We start from the raw sequence: 21,648 nt of genomic DNA, 5'->3' as shown, positions 1-21,648 counted from the left end.
AGTCACATGCTTCACAAAAGGAGATTACAATTAATTTCATTCAAAACATATATTTTTAGTTCTAAATTAAGCAGTATTGGGTCATTACAGATGACATCAAAGGCACCATGTCATTTCTAGCTTGTTGTATTTTATTTGTGTCCCCAAGAAACTGTGTCAAAATCCTAACCTCTGATACCTGTGAACATAACTTTATTTGGAAATAGCATCGTTGTAGTTGTAATCAAGTTAAGATGAGATCATACTTGATTAGGGTGGGCCCTAAATGCAATGACTAAAGTCCTTATAAGGAAACATAGATTTGAACAAAGACACAGAGACACAGGAGAGACAAGTACAATTCTATGTGAAGACAGAGGCAGAGAGTGTAGTAATCCATCTACATGCCAAGGTACACCAAGGATTTTTGGCAACTACCAGAAGCTATGAAGAGACAAGGAAGGATTTTTCCATTGTTTTCAGAGGGGCATAGGTCTGCAAACGCTTTGATTCTGGACTTTGTAATTCTAGCTTCTAGAACTATGAGAAAGTAAATTTTTATTATTTTAAGCCACCAAATTTGCGGTGACTTATAATGGCAACAATAGTATTCTTATTTACCTTCTCAGATGACACCTGAAGACAAGATAGTTGCCAGAGATTTCCTCAGGATTCATGTAGATTGAAGAAAAGAGCATTTGTTACTATGGCTTTCAAACAAGTAGCTGAATTCAGTCTGAAGTGGCCAAGTAGGCTCACAGACCCAACCCTGAATCAGTTGATATGTATTGGGAACTAAGTGTTATACCTTGCAGATCTGAGCCATGCATTCTGACTCCTGTATTAAGTATTAGGTGTATTTGGTGAAGGCCTACCCATCCACATGGACTGAGACAACCTAGTTTCCCAAAGGAACTTCATCAGCTGGCACCAAACCAGCAAGTATCTACCATAAGATCCTTGCCAGAGTGCCTTCATATTATGATGTCACCCTCTTTTCAGTCATTAGTACTTGCTTTATAGATCAGTTAATTAAAATACTACACTACAATTAGTTGTTGTTGTTGTTGCTGTTGTTACTGTTATTTTTAATATGGTTTCTTTTCTAAGGAGAGAAATTCCTGGAGGTTAATGACGTGTTTTTAGTTTGTGGCCCAAATTGTATATAAGATTTTCTTGTTGGAATGTTGAATTTAATATTAAATTAATAAATAACAGTAAATTACAGTGTTATAGTGCTAATTATCTCACCATAATAGTAAAATTAGCCATGAATACATCTAGAATAAATTCAGGTCCATTCGGTGCAACATAACCTCAGCTCTGTAACATTTTGTCTATAAGCTGTTCACCTACAGTACACATTTCCTTTCTGCTACTTCCTCCATCCAATTAGCTTTTCATTAACCTACCACACTTGAGTTATACTTAATTTCTGAACAATAGTAGCTAAGCAGTCATGTATGTTTATAGTCCCTATTACTCTGTTCCTGACCTCTAATGTTTGTGTTTTAGATGCCTCAGGAAACAAATTTATTTTTCAAGACTTCTGAGGCAGTTGTATCGGTGCTATATAGCATTTAAATGACAACAAACTCTGTCCTCATTGATAACGGATGGCTGTTAGAAACACTTTCCTTCTCCTTAGGTATGTGAACTTGACATTTATCTAAATTGTTGGTTGACAAACAGGGAATGCATTTCTATGAGGAATGCCTCAGATCTGAAAAATAGACCAACACTAGTTGAATGAAAAAAGACTTAAAAAAGATTAAAGAAATCAATACTGACTCAGTGGAGAAATGAAAAATCAAGTTCCAGATCTATTTGAGTTATAGTCTCTCATTCACTGTAAAAGAAAATGTAAAGCGTGGTTTTTCTTTCACACATTAATCAATGCCATTAACAGTCTAATTTTTATAATAGTTATTTAAAATAAAATAAGAAAAATCCTTTTTTAGCACATTAGTTGACTTTTTTATACTCCTTAATTTTAACCCAATTGTCTATTTACCTGCTTATCCAGAAGTGATGCTTTTGGAATACATAGGAGAAAGAAAACCAAATTTAAATACTATTACATACCAGAATAATAATGAGGGATAATTTGGTTTAATTTCCTGATATTTGGGATTATTGAATTGTTGAAATATTTTTATAAAATTAATTTGTATGTATGAATAAATGAACAAATAATTAGATAAGCACACTTATTAAAGTGTGAAGTGCTAAGTTTAGTAACTATGAGTGACTTATTTTTTCCTGAGCCAGACTTTTTTTCTTCTTCTTCCAAGTTATTTAAATTTCAGTTAGTTAACATACAGTGTAATATTAGTTTCAGGTGTACAATACAGTGATTCATTGCTTATATACAACACCTGGTGCTCATCACAAGGGCACTCTTTAATCCCCATCAGCTATTTCACTCATCCCCCCAGTCACCCCCCACCCCCTCTAGTAACCCTGTTTGTTCTCTGTAGTTAAGAGTCTGTTTCTTGGTTTTCCTTTCTTTGTTCCCCACTATGTTTGTTTGTTTTGCTTCTTAAATTTCACATATGGGTGAAATCATATTATTTGTCTTCCTCTGACTGACTTACTTCACTTAGGATAATACTCCCTAGCTCCATCCACATTATTACAAATGGCAAGATTTCATTCTTTTTGATGCCTGAGTTATATTCCATTGTATATGTATATCACATCTTCTTTATTCATTCATTGGTTGATAGGCATATTGACTCTTTTCATATTTTGGCTATTGTTGATAATGCTGCAATGAACATCAGAGTGTATGTATCCCTTCAAATTAGTATTTTTGTATCCTTTGGGTAAATGACCAGTAGAGCAGTTTCTGGATTGTAGGGTAGTTCTATTTTTAACTTTTTGAGGAACCTCCATACTGTTTTCCAGAGTGGCTGCACCAATTTGTATTCTTACCAACAGTGTAAGAGGGTCCCCCTTTCTCTGCATCCTCACCAACACCTGTTGTTTCCTGTGTTGTTAATTTTAGTCATTATGACTGGTGTGAGGTGGTATCTCATTGCGATTTTGATTTGCATTTCCCTGATGATGAGTGATGTTGAGCATCATTTCATGTATCTGTTGACCATCTGTATGTCTTCTTTGCACAATTGTCTATTCATGTGTTCTGCCCATTTCTTCACTGGGTTATTTCTTTTTTGGATGTTGGGTTTGAGAAGTTCTTTATATATTTTGGATACTAACCCTTGATAAGATAGGTCATTTGCAAATATCTTCTTCAATTCTGTAGGTTGCCTTTTAGTTTTGTTGATTGTTTCCCTTGGCTGTGCAGAAGCTTTTTATTTTGATATAGTCTCAATAGTTTATTTTGCTTTTGTTTCCCTTGCGTCAGGAGACATATCTAGTAAGAAGTTGCTACAGCCAATGTCAAAGAGGTTACTGCCTATGTCTTCCTATAGGATTTTAATGGTTTTATGTCTTGTATTTAGGTCTTTCATCCATTTTGAATTTATTTGTGTGTGGTGTAAGAAAGTGGTCCAGTTTCATTCTTTTGCGTGTTACTGTCCAGTTTTCCCAACAGCATTTTTGAAGAGATTGCCATTTTTCCATTTGATATTCTTTCCTGCTTTGTTGAAGATTAATTGGCCATATAATTGTGAGTTCATTTGTAGGTTTCCTATTCTGTTCCATTGATCTATGTGTCTATATTTGTCCCAGTACCATATCCTCTTGATCACTATAGCTCTCTAATATTGAGATCTGGAAGTGTGGGATTGTGATGCCTCCAGGCTTGCTTTTCTTTTTTAAGATTACTTTGGCTATTGGGATCTTTTGTGTGGTTCCACACAAATTTTTGGATTGTTTGTTCTAGCTTGGTGAAAAATGCTGGTGGTATTTTGATAGGGATTACTTTAAATGTGTAGATTGCTTTGGTAGTATAGACATTTAAATAATATTTGTTCTTCTAATTCATGAACATGGAATGTTTTTCTATTTTCTTGTGTTACCTTCTATTTCTTTCATCAGTGTTTTATAGTTTTCAGAGTACAGATCTTCTACCTTTTTGGTTAGTCTCATTCCTAGGTATCTTATGGTTTTGGTGTAATTGAAAATAGGATTGATTCCTCAGTTTCTCTTTCTGCTTCTGGTGAATTATTGGTGCATAGAAATGTGATAGATTTCTGTATGTTGATTTTGTATCCTGTGACTTTACTAAATTCGTGTATCGGTTCTAGCAATGTTTTGTGTGTGTGTGTAGCATCCTTCAGGTTTTCTACATAGAGTGTCATGTCATCTGCAAATAGTGACAGTTTGACTTCTTCTCTGCCAGTTTGGATGCATTTTATTCCTTTTTTGTTGTCTGATTGCTGTGGCTAGGACATCCAGTACTATATTAAATAGTAGTGTTGAGAGTGGACTTCCCTGTTTTGTTCTGGACTTTAGAAGAAAAGCTCTCAGTTTTTCTACACTGAGGATGCTATTAGCTGTGGGTTTCTCATATATGGTCTCATGTATGTTGAGGTTTGTTCCCTCTAACCCTGCTTTTGTTGAGATTTTTTATTATGAATAACTGTCATACTTTGCCAAATGCTTTTTCTGCATCTGTTGAAAGTTCTTATCTTTCCTTTATTAATGTGGTGTAGCACGTTGATTGTTTTGCAAATATTGAACTACCCTCATAGCCCTGGAATAAATCCCACTTGATCACAGTGAGTGATCCTTTTAATGAACTGTTGGATTTGATTTGCTAGTATTTTCCTAAGAATTTTTGCATACATGTCCATGAGGGATATTGGCCTGTAGTTTGCTTTTTCAGTGGTGTCTTTGTCTGGTTTGGTATCCCTGTTTGGTATCAGGGTAATACTGGCTTCATAGAATGAATTTGGAAGTTTTCCTTCCATTTCTATTTTTTGGAATAGTTTGAGAAGAATAGGTATTAACTTTTCTTTAAATGTTTGGTAGAATTTGTCTCTGAAGCCATCTAGCCCTGGACTTTTTTTGTTGGGAGATTTTTTTGTTACTGATTCAATTTCTTTGCTGGTTATTGGTATGTTCAAGTTTTCTACGTCCTCTTGTTTCATTTTGAGTAGTTTATATGTTTCTAGAAATTTATCCATTTCTTCCATGTTGTCCAATTTGTTGGCATAAAGTTTTTGATAATAGTTTCCTATAATTGTATTATTGTATTGTTGGCTGTTATTTTTCCTCTTTTGTTGTGTTAAAATCATATTATATATATGGAATAAAATTAAAATCACTTCATTTTATGAACACGAATATAAGAGGCAGTTGATTCACCTTTCTGACATTTGCCAACAATGGTGTTTAATAAATATTTATGGACTTAGCTTCCCTTCCTTTTTTTTTTTAATGTTTATTTATTTTTGAGAGAGAGACACACAGAGACACAAGCTAGGAGAGGCAGAAAGAGAGGGAGACACAGAATCTGAGGCAGGATCCAGGCCCTGAGCTGTCAGCACATAGCCCAACGTGGGGCTCAAACTCACAAACCATGAGATCGTGACCTGAACTGAAGTCAGACACTCAACCGACTGAGCCACCCAGGTGCCCCTTAGCTTCCCTTCTTTTTTCTTCCTTCTCTCCTTCCCTCTTTCCTTACTCACTATCTATTTTTTTTGGCTAAAAAAAGATTTATGGAAGCTTCCAATATATATATATATATATATATATATATATATATATATATATATATGCCAACACTTATGTCTTATGTGTAAAGCAGTGTGTAATATGGGGGAATATAGGGATAATAGTTTGAGTAATAAAATTGTATGCAACTTATACCTTAAAGCACATGGGGAACACACTAGATAGTAAAGGATCTTAAGTGGGAATCTAAAAATAAATGGTTGAAAAAGTTCGTTTATCTTGCTGTTGAAGAGGGGAGGACATTGAGTTTACCTGGAAAACAGGAAAGTAAAATTAGATATGTTTAACACTTTTCTGAAAAGTTTTATTGATGAGTTATGGCATAACCATTATTTTTTCTCTATATTTAAAGTGATTTTCCTAGGGGTCTGTTGTAATATCTGACTAATTGCAGACCTAACAGAAACAGTAGTAAAATAAAACAACTTATTACTTAAAGATAGGCATATAAGTAGTAAATATCATTAATGAGAAATAAGTTGGCTAAACTAAGAATTTTATACTTAAAGAGCTGTTCTATAACATGAATCTCTTCAAGGGAAAAAAATTAGTTTTCCCTCCCTCCTCCTTCCTCTTCCCATTCCCCTTTCTTTTTCTTTGAATTTCTATAGCTCTTCAGTTAATATTTACTGTAACTATTTACTTTAGCAGCCCTCTGAAGAAGGTCAAACTCCCAATGTGGCATTAAGTATAATTACTTTCTGACCAACCTCTATTCTTACCTGTCCTCAGGTATTCTCACCTTGTACTTCTCAAACAGGGAAAAAATTAAAAAATACCATGAGAATGGGCATTTCTGAACCTGTAGAAATTCTTAGCAAAAGGCTGCAACTGCCCATTTGCTGTACTGTCTGGGAAACAGGGAATGGTAGGAGTCATCTCTTTCCTCTACATAAACTGGCTTTCTTCTCTTAGTCATTTATTAACCTGATGACTGTCCAAGAGCAGAAACATTATAACCTTTGTGACAATGAGCAGTAAGCACTCTTTAAACCATAGTCATCCTTTTGGCAATGATAATTGGAGGGGAAAATTTTTTTCTTTTTTTTTTTGGATTTTAAGAATCTACTTTATTGCAAATAGTAAGTGGTGTATTCAACTTTTCCAGCTTCTTGTTCTCTAGGTTTAACAGCACCCCCCACCCCCCACCCCAACCCTTGCTTTTGCCTAACAGCCATCTTGGCAACTCCTCCCTGAAATCATTTCCTGTCATGACATTTTTAGAAACCAAAATAACAGCATTTACAATGTAACAGCTAAATATTCCCATAGAGTATCTGGATAAAACAAGCATTTTTGCACAGTAGTTTGGAACACACCATTGAGTATGTATTCAGACAGAACCTTTTCTGGGTGTTCACAGTTTCTGGCTAACCAATAGGCTGATTGCATCATTGTTTGTTGTTGCTCTGTAATCACATCTGGCACTCACAGCTGGCAACATTCTGGCTTCCAAAGTTTTCTCGTGTAGTATCTTGTTTTAATTTCAGAATACATATTTAGTTGGTGATGGAGTGCTTTTAATAATAGTGGGTGGCTCTGTAACTCTCAGAAAAATGAAGCACAGGTACGTGTAATATCACATGGAAGTATGAGACACAAATGGAATGTCATTTGGACAAATTCAATACATTTTGAATTCTTTGAATTTTTTAAGAATATGATCACTTGTGCTTTTTATAATAGAATTATTTAGCCTTTTACATCGTTAATTTTGCATTTTAAATTTAGTGCAGCATAAACTCAGAGTTGTGCTGGGAAAAATATTCAAAGTGTCTGTAGACAGTTAGTGTTCTTAAACCACGATGACAAAATCTCAAAAATAGATGTAGTCCCATCACAGTTAAATTGAATGACTCAGTGTCTGGACCACTTAGAAGGATTTTTGTTTTTATTTTTTTTTTTTTTTCTAGCTAGGGAAGAGGAGAGACTGTTCACTTTAGAATTTTGGAATCGTGGATGGAGGATATTTGTTTTGCTTTGTTTTAGAGATGACAGAGAATGCTATCACAGGGATTTGGTAAAAACTGACACCTCTTAAAATATGTAAAGTAGAATTCAGGTCACTTGTTTTTCATGACATTTTATTTTCAAAAGTTACTCATTAGTCTAGAGCCACACCCGAGACATCAGTTTACCCAACTTTCACATTTATAGGCAGAGTCATGAGGCTCCTTTGTCTGTTTCCCTTTATAGATGCTGGATAAGCCAGATACTCACTTTCCCAGATTCTTTCATATATAAAGGTGGCCATTTGACCAACTTTTAGGCAACAATATATAAGGGATAATCGGCTGGATTATTTCAGGGAAAAAATTCCATTTGATTATTTAAAAGACAAAGTAGACATATAAAAATCTTATTTTTCAATGGGAGTGTGATACCTGGAACTTGGCAGCCATCTTGAGACTATGAGATGGCAAGACTAAGGATAGAAAGACAATAGAGTAGGAGGATGGAAAGAGTTTGGATCTTTGATAATTGGAACCAGCCACTATACCAAATTAGTATTTCTGTATCAATATCTTTTCCTCTTGCATGAGACAATTAATTCTTTATTTCTTAAGCCACTTTTGGTCAGTTTTCCTGTTACTCATATCTCTGTACACTCCTAATTATTACACCCTGAGAAATTAATTAATCTGCTTAAGTTTGTAAAAGAACATAGTAGCATAGTCTTGATTGGAATTTGGGTCTTCTAATTTCTTGTTTAATATCTTTTCCTTACTTCTACCCTGTTAGTCTCCACATGAACAAATGAGCTATTGTCTTGATTAAACCTGTTTTTAAATGTGTTGCTTCAGTAAATTTTATTTGTCCTTTAGACTATTATCTGCATTTGCAATCCCTTTAGCTAAAGGAAATTTCACAAATCTTATAAACCATCTTTGCATAGATGGGCATGACAGAATAAGATCGGGATTATGGGATGATTCATTTCTATATTAAAAGTCTGGATTTGAGAAGAGGTAACTATTCTGAGTCACATTAATACTAAGAGAATTTGCAACATGCTTGCAAAGTTGGATGTGTTTCAAAACTCAAATTCTTATCCTGAAGATTGTTTTAAGGAACAAGTAGATAAAATTATATCAAAATGGAAAAATATGAGCAAATATTTAATGAAAATTTAAAAGTGTCCATTGGAAAAACATACATGATTTCCATGGCAATAGCAACAGAATAAAGATAATGAAGCTTGGAGAAGCAGAAAGATACAAATGTTAAATCATGATACCTTCCTGAGTCCCATAACCATGGTAGTATTATAGTATAGTTGCTTTATAGAAACATTTGATAAAATTAAATTAGAGGATTCTAAATGTATTGAATGTGTCGTGCAGTGTGCAAAATAGTTTACAGTGAACGTTATGCATGATTATTTTGTATTGTGTTTTGAAGGGAAGGAATAATGTTTCAACATAAGTTGCCATTTTTCACATAGGTAATCTATTCACTGAATTAGGAGACATTTCTTCTTCACACAATGTAGGAAATATAAAGGGGAAAAACTGGATTCAAAATTATTTCTCTGATAAAGTTACTTTGACAGGTCATTAGTAAATTCTTCTTTTATCCTTACCTATGTTCCTTCTATTTTGAAATAATAATATCTTTTGGATCCTTCTTCGAACCTGGACATGGAGAACGGTTGATCAATCATCTTTGGCATTTGGCCATTGGGCCTGAGAGATAGCCAGCATCAGTAGAGTGCCAGGGATGGTGACAAAGCAGATAGTTACTTGTGCTTAGACATAGCTCTCTACTATCTGAAGAAAAATAAACCTCCCATTCTCACAGTGACAAATGAAGGATCAAGCCTGCATAGTTCCAAGCCTTTACTTCTTGTATAGCGTGGAAATAACTCCATTCTGTCTCACCAATGCCCTGGAGTATGAGAGCAGGAGTTGGGGTTCTTGACTTTTTGCTTATGGCTGACAGCTGTCAGAGCTGCTATATTCAAGTGTCCCCCACAGTTGCCCTGTGCTGAGACACAAAGTCTTCCTATGACTTCTCAATAATCCAGGTTTGCTACCTACCCTTGAAGTTCCTTTAGGCCTACCATGACTTTGCAGTTCTTTCTTTATTGGTACTATCTATTTTTTGTCAATGTATTTATAGTTAGAGTTAATGCCTAGGAACTCTCCCATAATCCTAGTAATTACTATCTGTAAAATTAAGTAATTGAAATGTTTTCTCTTAATAGCTCTCTAATCATACAGCTTTAAATCTCTCTTCCCATTCAATCACATCTGTAAACATCATCATGGTAATAAAACTTAGAAGAATATACAGAAGTAAATCTCCATGATCTTGGGTTAGGAAATGATTTCTTAGATGCAACAGGAAAAGCACAAGTAAAAAAAGACTATTAACTTGGGATTCATCAAAATTAAAAAACTTTTGTGCATCAAAGGACGCCAGCAGGAAGGTGTAAAGACAGTCTGCAGACTGGGAAAAAAAAATTGCAAATCATATATTTGAAAATAAATCCAGACTCTATAAAGAACTGTTACAACTCCATAATAAAATGACAATCCAATTTTAAAATGGGCAAAGGATAAGAATAGATATTTCTTTTAAAAAGATACAAATTACCAAAAAGTACAGGAAACGATGCCCAACATCTTTAGCCATTAGGGAAATGGAAATCAAAACCACAATGAGATACTACATATTTACTACAAAAGTTATAATGAAAAAGACGGTAACAAGTGCTGTTAAGGATGTGGAGAAATTGGAATGCTCATTTATTGTTGGTAGGAATGTAAAATGGTACAGCCTCACTTTAGCAACTCCTCAGTGTTAAACATCGAGTCACCAAACGACCCAGAAATTCTATACCTAGGTATATATATACCCAAGAGAACTGAAAATATATGGCTAAAGAGAAATTTGTACATGGATGTTCACAGCAGTATTATTCATAATAGCCAAAAACTAGAAGCCGCCTAAATGTTCATCAACTGATGAAGCGATAGACATAATGTTATATACCCATATCATGGAATGTTATCTGGCCAAAAAAGGAATGAAGAACTGATGGATACTACAATTTGCATAACTTCAAAGACATTATGCTGAGTGAAAGAAGTCAGTCACAAGAGACCACGTATTATAAGGTTACATCTATACAAAAAACACAGAATAAATAAATCTATTAGAGACAAAAAGTAGATTAGTGGTTGACTAGGGTTTGTGGGACAGAGAGAGTGAGGATGAGAAGTGACTGCTAATGGGTGGAGGACTTCTTTTTGGGATGATACAGATGTTTGTAAGTTGGATTATGGTGATGGTTGCACAGTTTTGTAAAAAACTCTAAGTACCATTGAATTGTATACTTGAACACACTTCTACGGGTGAACTTTATGGTATAAATTATATCCCAATAAAATCATTAAGAATAATTGTGATATAATAGCATACAAACAATGACACTGGGTAAAAGTTTATGATTTATCATATTCATTGTGGAGCAAAAAATGATTGGATTTAAATAAAAGCACTTAAAAAAAAGCCAAAAAAAGCTCCATATTGAATTTTGGCATTTCCCAGATTTAGATGCTGTCACTAAGGCACCGGATGTCAGAACAAAGGAAATTACCAGGAGGTTATGTAAAATAAGAACCTGGTGCAGGGAGGGTGCTAATCTTAATTACAAGTGGTGTCTAAGCTGTTTTCCTTGATCAGGATTGGATGGAGAGATGAGAGGGATACCAATTGAGCCATTATGCTTTAAAGAAAATTTGGTTTATGTTGGTGGTAAAAAGATTAGAAAATCAGAGATCGAATATAGACCACAACCTCGGGTGCACACTTATTCTAGAGAAGTGCCTCTCATAGTATGAGCTGCGGTCAATTCCTATCAGCATTTTGAGGGAAGAGTACTCATTAAAAATGAAAATTTATCAATCCCACACTAGAACTATGAATCAATATCTCAGGAGGATGAGGGTGGCAAAAGATTGAAGCAATGTACAATTTTAATATTGTCACCATATAATTCTTCCCACCTCCCCATTTTATTGAAGTATAATTAACAAATAAAAATTGTATATATTTAAGGATCATGAATTGGATTTGACATTTTGATAGGCACATACATTGTGAAATAATTGCCACAATCAAGCTAATTAACATATCCATCACCTCCCATAGTTATCTAGGTGATTCTTTTTTTTGGTTTTGTTTTTGTTTTGAGAAAGATGGAGTGTGAGTGGGGGAGGGGCAAAGAGAGAGGGAGACAGAGGATCTGAAGTGGGCTCTGCACTGACAGCAGCAAGCCCAATGTGAGGCTGCAACTCACCAACCATGAGATCATGACCTGAGCTAAAGTTGGACACTTCACTGACTGAGCCACCCAGGGACCCCTATCTAGGTTATCTTAAGCAACTAAATTTGAGAACACAGATACAGAGTAGAAAAACCCTATGGATTGAATTTTTATGATTTCTGTTCTACAAAGTTCCTAGAAAATAACAAAACTTATTTGTTTTTCTCAAGGCTTGTATTGTAATATTAAATGAAAATAGTTTAACTTATCTAAAATATCTAAATTAAAAAGTAGATAAATGGTTATGGCCCAAGATTATCTATGTTTGCACTATAAATTACCACTATAAAAATAGGTTATATATGATGGTTCCATATAGTTGAAAGAGGGTGTTTTGTACTTAATTTTGGTATGTTATGGATTAGTGTGGGAATTTACCATTTACAATAATATTTCCATTAGAAAAAGGTTTTCATGTTTATGATAATCTACTTAATGAATATGTAACTATTCATGAGTAAAAGATAATCTTTTGGGAAAAGAGCTGTCTAGAGTTTGTCTCTGTCTTTAGTAAAATGATCCCAAATTGGTTAGATAAACAAATAACAATAAACTAGGAAATTACCATGGATTTGCATTTTTAAGAAGTTGCTTGAAGTATTTACAGTTAATTTTGACTATTGGCCTTAGGTCCTACAAAAACAGCTGATTATACTAATAGATAGTAGGTATTCATTATGTGCTGCTTCATCAAGTGAGATGACTTTTTAAAATTCCTGTTAGTAGTTGAAATTCATTTTTTAAAGTAGTGATTTATTTATTTTTCCTGTTTTATTTTATCATCTAAGATTTATAGTATAATATAGAACTAAAGTTTGAAAAATGATTAAAAAGAAGTGATATTGTACTACTCCACAATTAATATGTTTGTTTGAAAGAAAATCCATGGGAATCAATCTGCAGACAAGGACATTTGGAAAATCCAAAAATATTTGTAGATAAGAGAACCTTTAGAATATGTTTTCTTTTTTTTCTAATAAAGTATAATTAACATATAGTGTTATATTAGTTTCCAGTATACAATATAATTCAACAGTGCTATACCTTACTCAGTGCTCATCATGAGAAGTGTACTCTTAATCCCCTTTATCTATTTCACCCATCCTCCCATGACCTCCCCTCTGGCAACCACCAGTATGTTTTTTGTATTTAAGAATTTCTTTTCATTTTTTTCATTTTTTTCTTTTTATGTTCATTTGTTTTGTTTCTTAAATTCCACATAGGCTGAAATCATGTGGTGTTTGTTGTTCTCTGTCTGACTCATTTCACTTAGCATTATATCCTCTAGGTCCATCCATGTCATTACCAATGGACACATTTCATTATTTTTTATGGCTGAGTAATGTTCCACTGTGTGTGTGTGTGTGTGTGTGTGTGTGTATCACATATTTCTTATCCATTCATATATAGATGGATACTTGTGTTGTTTCCATAACTTGGCTATTATAAATAATGCTGCAGTAAATATAAGGGTGCATGTATCTTTTCCAGGTTGTATTGTCATTTTCTTTGGATGAATACTCAGTAGTGGGATTACTGAATCATATGGTAATTCTGTTTTTAATTTTTGAAGAAACTCCAAACTTTTCCACGGTGGCTACATCAATTTGCATTCCCACTGACAGTGCACAAGGGTGCCTTTTTCTCCACATCCTTGCCAACACTTGTTATTTCTTGTCTTTTTGATTCTAGCCATTCTGACAGGTGATAACTCATTTTGGTTTTGATTTGTATTTCCCTGATGGTAAGTGATGCTGATCATCTTTTCCTGTGTTTGTTGGCCATCTGTGTGTCTTCTTTGGAAAAATGTCTATTCAGGTCTGCCCGTTTTTTAATAAGATTATTCATTTTTTTGATGTTGAGTTGTATGAGTTTTTTTTTATATGTATTTTAGATATTGACCTCTTCTCAGTTATATCATTTACAAATATCTTCTCCCATTCAGTAGGTAGCCTTGTCATTTTGTTAATTTCGTTCACTATGTGAAAGCTTTTTAGGTTGGTGTAGTCCCAAGATTTTATTTTTATTTTTGTTTCCCCTGCTTGAGGAGACATATGGAGAAAAATGTTGCTACAGATAATGTCAAATAAATTACTGCCTATGTTATCTTCTAGGAGTTTTATGGTTTCTTGTCTCACATTTAGGTCCTTAACTCATTTTGACTTTATTTTTGTGTATGGTATAAGAATGTGGTTCAGTTTCATGCTTTTGCATATAACTATCCAGTTTCCCCACCACCATTTGTTGAAGAGATTTTCTTTTCCCCATTGTATCTTCTTTTGTCCTTTGTCATAGATTAATTTATCATATGAGCCTGGGTTTATTTCTACGTTCTCTGTTTGTTCCATTGATCTATGTGTCTTTTTTTGTGTGTGTGCCAGTACCATACTGTTTTGCTTATTGTAGTTTTGTAGTATATCTTGATATCTGGGATTGTGATACCTCTAACTTTGTTATTCTTTCTCATGGCTTTAGCTATTCAGGGTCTTTTGTGGTTCCATACAAATTTTAGGATTATTTGTTCTAGTTCTGTGAAAAATTCTGTTGGTATTTTGAAAGGGATTGCATTAAATGTGTAGATTGCTTTAGGTAGTATGGACATTTCAATAATCTTTTCTTCCACTCTGTGAGCATGGAACATCTTTCCATTTATTAGTCTCATCTTAATTTTCTTTTTTTTTTTAAGTTTATATATTTATTTTGAGAGAGCAAGAGAGAAAGCAGAGGAGGGGCAGAAAAAGAGGGAGAGAGAGAATCCCAAGTAGGCCCTGTGCTGTCAGCACAGAGCCTGATGTGGACTCGATCTCAGGAACTGTGGGATCATGACCTAAGCCAAAATCAGAGTCAGATACTTAACTGACTGAGCCACCCAGGTGCCTTTCAATTTCTTCCATCAATGTTTTATAGGTTTTGGGTACAGGTCTTTCACCTCCTTGGTTAAATTTATTTCTAGGTGTTTTTTTCTGGTGCAATTGTAAATGGTATTCTTAATTGTAAATGCGTTCTCTTAATTTCTCTTTCTGCTACTTTATTATTAGTGTATAGAAATGCAACAGATTTCGGGGCGCCTGGGTGGCGCAGTCGGTTAAGCCTCCGACTTCAGCCAGGTCACGATCTCGCGGTCCGTGAGTTCGAGCCCCGCGTCAGGCTCTGGGCTGATGGCTCGGAGCCTGGAGCCTGTTTCCGATTCTGTGTCTCCCTCTCTCTCTGCCCCTCCCCCGTTCATGCTCTGTCTCTCTCTGTCCCAAAAATAAATAAAAAACGTTGAAAAAAAAATTTAAAAAAAAAAAAAAAAAAAGAAATGCAACAGATTTCTACATTTTTTTAAATATTTTTTTATGCTTATTTATTTCTGAGAGAGAGACACAGCGTGAGAGTGGGGGAGGAGCAGAGAAAGAGGGAGACACAGAATCCAAAGCAGGCTCCAGGCTCTGTGCTGTTAGCACAGAGTTCTATGCAGGGCTCGAACTCACGAACAGCAAGATCATGAACTGAGCCAAGGTTAGATGCTTAACTGAATAAGCCACCCAGGCACCCCTGCTATAAACTTCTGTCATAGAACCACTGGTGCTGCATTACAAAGACTTTTGACCATTGTGTTTTCATTTTCATTTGTCTCCATGCATTTTTTAATTTCCTTTTTGGATTCTTTTTTTTTTTTTTTCTTTTTTTTGAGAGACAGAGAGAGAGAGAGCGAGCATGAGTTGGGGAGGGGCAGAGAAGGGAAGAGAGAGAGAATCCCAAGCAGGTTCCGCACTGCCAGCACAGAGCCTGATGTGGGGCTCAAGCTCATGAGCCATGAGATTAATACTGGAACTGAATCAAGAACCAGACACTTAACAGACTGAGCCACCCAGATGCCCCTCCTTTTTGAATTCTTTTTTTTTTCAACGTTTTTTTTTTTTTTTAATTTATTTTTGGGACAGAGAGAGACAGAGCATGAACGGGGGAGGGGCAGAGAGAGAGGGAGACACAGAATCGGAAACAGGCTCCAGGCTCCGAGCCATCATCCCAGAGCCTGACGCGGGGCTTGAACTCACAGACCGCGAGATCGTGACCTGGCTGAAGTCAGACGCTTAACCGACTGCGCCACCCAGGCGCCCCATCCTTTTTGAATTCTTAGTTGAGTCATTCATAGTTTAGTAGCACGTTATTTAGCCTGCATGTATTTATTTACTTTCCAGACTTTTTCTTGTGATTAATTTTCAGTTTCATACTATTGTGGTCAGAAAAGATGAATGATAATGATTTCAATCTTTTCAAATTTATTGACACTTGTTTTGTAGCCTAACATGTGATCTATTCTGGAAAATGTTCTATGTGCACTTGAAAAGAATGTGTAATCTGCTGTTTTTTTTGATGAAATGTTCTGAATATATCTTTTAGGTCTGTCTAGTCTAATGTGTCATTCAAAGCCACTGTTGTCCTTGTTGATTTTCTCTCTGGATGATCTATCTATTGATGTAAGTGGGGTATTAAAGTTCACTACTATTTGTGTATTGCTGTCAATTTCTTCTTTTATGTCCGTTAATAGGTGCTTTATGTATTTTAGGTGCTCCCATGCTGGATGCATAGATTTTTATAATTGTTATATCCTCTTGTTGGATTATTCCTTTTATCATTATGTAGTGTCCTTTTTGTCTCTTGTTACAGTCTTTGTTTTAAAGTCTATTTTGTCTGACATTAGTATTGCTACCCCAACTTTCTTTTTGCTTCCATTCGCACAGTGTATGTTTTTCCATCCCTTCCCTTTCAAGCTGTGTGTGTCTTTAGGTCTGAAATAAGTCTCTTGTAGAGAGTATATAGATGGGTATGGCTTATTAATCCATTCAGTCATCCTATGTCTTTTGATTGGAGCATTTAGTCTATTTATATTTGAAGTAATTATCAATAGGTATGCATTTATTGCCATTTTGTTCTTTGTTTTATGATTGTTTTTATAGTTTTCTTTTCCTTTCTTCTTCTCTTGTTCTCTTCCCTTGTGGTTTAATGGCTTTTTAAATAGTGTTCACCCAATTTTCTGAATACAAAATTAACAAAGAAATTCATTATTGAAGAAGCTCCGTAGAGGGGCGCCTGGGTGGCTCAGTCGATTGAGCACCCAGCTTTGGCCCAGGTCATGATCTGTCATTTCACAAGTTTGAGCCCTGCACTGGGCTCTGTGCTGATAGCTCAGAGCCTGGAGTCTCCTTCAGACTCTCTCTCTCTCTCTCTCTCTCTCTCTCTCTCTCTCTGCCTTTCCCCCACTCCTCTCTCTCTCTCAAAAATAAATTTAAAAAAACATTAAAAAAAGTTCAGTAGAGTTTGTATGTAATAGGACGACCTTGTATAAATGCAATATAGAAAGTGGTGTAACTCAAAAGAGCAACAAGCTAAGACAGGGAGTGTGGGGAGTAGTGTAGACAGAGGTAGAGAAAGTATAAGATGCCTAGGAAAAAAACTGTCACAAAAACTTTTCCTTTCTTCATGCATGAAATTATGAAACTTTATTTAAAGTCATAGAAGAAATGATTTAAACATTTGCAGAGACATACCATGTTCATAAATAGGAAGACTCCTAAAAGTATTAAATCTCTCCAATTTATCTAAAACTTCAATGCCATCCCAATCAAAATTCCTAGAGGGCTTTTAAAATAATTTTATAAAACTGTAGTAAAGTGTAGCAAAGCAGTTATGTATATTACAGAAGTACTTCTGTATGTGTACATAGGTACCCATTGCTTAGAATAGTAAAAAATGAGAAACAACCTATTGTTCACTGGTTATTGAATGGATAAGTTAACTGTAGGTTATTATTATTTGACAATTAAAATGAAGCACTTACATCAATCTGTATGTGTCAATATGAATAGATTTGAAAAAAAATTCAATAAAACAAATTACTAAAAGTTATGTATATATGATATAAAATATATGGAACTTCAAAACCAAAATAGTACTGTATATTAATTTATGCATACACATGTAGTAAAATTATGCAGTCTTACATATAATTGATTCCTCAAAACTTCAGAACAGCTCTGTGGAAAGAGGAGAGGGAAGGTATGTGGGTAAGATTAGAACTTTAGCTGTATTTGGAATGCTTTATTAACAGAATAAATAAATATGAAGCAAATATGGACCAATATTAACATCTGATAGATAGGAGTAGCAAAAAATTAGCTTTTGTTATATTTGAAATATTTTAAACAACAAAAACAATAAAAATTGATTTGTAGAATTTTCAATACTGATAAACTCTTAAATGAGGTGACATAAAGCCTCATATTTAATTTAGATCCTCTCATCAATATTTGTCATACCTAAAAGCTGGACAGATGGCAAATATAATATTCTTTCTATTTGACAGATGGATGAACTGGAAGGTTTAATTACTTTCTCCTAGTTACATAATAAGTAGCTCTGGAAATGAAACATTTTGGTCAATAACTTTGGGGTTTGGCCACCACACAGAATGTGAGAACACAATGCTTAGCCTTTATAGTTTCTACTATGAGACAACATAACATATTCACATATATGTTCTATTGCCTACTTAAAACAGGAGCCCTGTATCTTCATATGTAATCAGACACTGTAGAACAGGAAAATACATTCTTAGAATTCTAGTTTTTCTCATGATTGCTATTGTAAATAAGCCTTTCCATTCTGACATATTTCAAATAAGTGTAATTTATTAATCATTTCTATAAAGTTAGAGCTTTTGACATTAAAAAAAAAAGCCAAGAATAAATCATGTCTCTTGGCAGAGCATTTGATTTTCCTAGTCCAGAAATGGGTCTTTAGGGCAAGAGTGTCTGGATTATATTCAGGAGACATAAGTTTTCTTCCCAAGTCTTACACTGGCTAACTCTGGCCTGTATCAACTTTCTGAATCTTCCAGGATCTGTAAAAGATTATGGAAGAAAGATATATCAGGTTGAGAGAACAACATTAATCTTAAAATATATTACTTGTTTGGAGCAGGGCAAAGAGCCTGTTGGAGCTGGAAGGGCATGTTTATGGAAGACAAAAGTAGGAAATGAGACTAGGGAGGCTTTGGATTATACTCTGCAGCAATTGAAGATTTTTGAGTAACGGTGCAATGTTCATTATGCTTTCCTTGGGAATATTGTCATTGAGTAATGGCAAGCAGCATATGAAGAAACCATACACTATCAGGTCATCAAATAGAGATTTATTTTGCCTACAAAACACGAAATCAGGAGGTGGGAAGACCAAAGCAGTTCAGCATCTCCAGACAGTCATCAAAAACTGATTCCTTCTAGCTTCCTATTTCACCAGTCTTAGCTTGAGGTTTTTGTCCTTGTTCTCTCAGGATGGTTGTTCCATGTCTAGGAAGAAAGAAAAGGAAAACTCAAAAGTTGAAAAGTTTGTTCCAACTGAACAGTAATGTAATGGCTTTGATGCAGGTTCCATCTAGTAGACTTAGGCTTACATCTCATTAGCCAGAAGTGAATCACAGGAAGTCTGGGACTGTATGTGTTTTGTGTTTGTGTGTGTGTTTATAATTTATGTACAATAAACTGCATGCATATAAAGTGTATAGTTGTGTACAATATTAAATCATTACCATAATTAAGATACCAAGTATTGTTAGAAGGTGAATATTTTAAAATGGAAACTTTGTCACCTATCTAGATCAAGATCTGGATAGATCTTGTAGCAAGAGAAAGATGGAAAAATAGGTGTTCAGAGGCAACTAGTGATATCTGCCAGAATTTCAAGATTCATACATTCTCCCAAGGGTACCCCTCCAAGTAGCCCTCCTGGTTCAGTTTGGTAGACCCCAGGAGGGCTTGTAGGGAGCCAGCCAGCACAGGAGTTTGCCTTGGGGTCTATTCTGGCCTAAATCTGCCTTGGCTGGTAGGATGACTTAGAGGTGAGTGTGATTTTTAGAGTCAGACCAGGGTTAATATCCAGCTCCTTTTACTAACTCATTGTGTGGTTTTAAATGATTTATTTCAGTGAATATTTATTGAGCACCAACTATGTACCAGGTACTCTGCCATTCCTTGGACATACAGCAGTAAAGAGCAAACACAGTCCATCCCTTCACAGAACTTAACTTTCTGGTACTGAGCCTTTTCTATAAAAAAGAATTGTGGGAAGGACATGTAAATGCTAGTTAAATGGTAATTGTTCAGAAGCTGTCCTAGATTTGAATTCATTTTCCTGAAACTAGTACTTACATTTGGAGCTTGGATCTCTCCACTAGAAGTTCTGCTTGCTTGATTTTGGATTAATCCCAGGAGTTCTGGGCTTTTTTTGGAGCTAATTAAGGCCAGCTAAACTGTGACCCTAAACCTCATTGGGTTAAGAGCACATGACCTAGTTTCTTCCCTCTGGGGGAAGATAGTTCTCAAATATCTTTTTGGAATCTAAGAAATTCCCTGCCTCTGAAAATCCTTCTGTTTTGAAGCTATTCAAGGACTCGAGCTCATTTCTTCCATTCCTCCCTGGTGACTCCTCTGAGAGTAACTCTGGTTTCTTTTTCCAGCAGCAGAAACCTGGGAATAATCCTAGCACTCTAGAGATTGGAGCACCTGAGAAAGCTGGAATTTATCCTCAATTATGAGGGCCTTAATTTTAAACCACAAGATCCGTGATTTCTCCCGATGGAATGAAGAAATTCTAGAAAGATCAACAGTTCTCCTTCTTGTGATTTCTTTTGCCTTTTGATATCATCAAAAACAATGGAATATTATAATAATTGCTTCTTATTGAGCAACTACTATGAGCTAGGCTCTTTACATATATTATCTAATTTAATAACCTTGTTATTATCCTCATTTTACAGAAAGGAAACTAAGTCTGCAGAGATGACAAGCACTCTGCCCAAGTTCATTTAACCCACAATGGATGGAGTTGGGATTCACACCCCCCAGCTCTGTCTGACTTTAGGTCTCAACTTTTTAACTGCTATGCTATACTGTGGCTGTTTTTGGAATTACCTATTCTTAGGAGATATTTATCACAGCCATCTTTGGACACAGTTTTGTGGAAATACCAAATACCTTAATAGCTCTATTTCCTTTTTAAAACTCACAATTCAGCGATGTGTCCAAAGAAAAGTGGCTGTCTTTGCCAAACTCACGGATTCTTCACCTTGAGTCTGGAAGTTTACTTCCTGGCCTGGACCTGCATACACTTGCCAGTTCTGAGAGCTTGCTGTACATCATGCCCGGTCAGAGACTATAGTTGGGCTCACTACATACACTTGCTTCTCTAGGACTGCCTCCTTTAGGAGTCCTTTCCTTTTCTCAGCTCAGAGTTGTATCTGAAATGTGTTTGGGTGGGCACTTCCAATGTATCCCTCTGAGTTTGTAAGTGAGTTGAGGGGTAAGGAATGGAGGCTAGTCAAAACAAAATATTTCATGAATGTCCAAAAAGCATGTGAAAGACATTCCTCTTGAACTTTCTGATATTCCACTTCCGGTCCTGGGGCAGTTTCTCCCAAATACTGTGTTTTAGACATAATTTATACTAAAATTTTATGTTTGTCTAAAATTCAGATTTAACTGGTGGCCTGTATCTTATCTGGCAACCCTAAGTTGGACAATGTATTTATTATGATCATGACTGACTGGACCTGGGTTCTTATTCTTCTTTGCCTGTCTTTGTTACATTCTTCTCTAAGTGGGATGATGCAAACATGTCCAAACACTGCATTTGAAGAACCA

The sequence above is a fragment of the Panthera onca genome, chromosome A1 (assembly GCF_046562875.1).
Source record: "Panthera onca isolate mPanOnc1 chromosome A1, mPanOnc1 haplotype 2, whole genome shotgun sequence".
NCBI lineage: Eukaryota > Metazoa > Chordata > Mammalia > Carnivora > Felidae > Panthera > Panthera onca.
The sequence above is the reverse complement of the archived record's forward strand: the minus strand, read 5'-3'. Positions refer to the sequence as shown.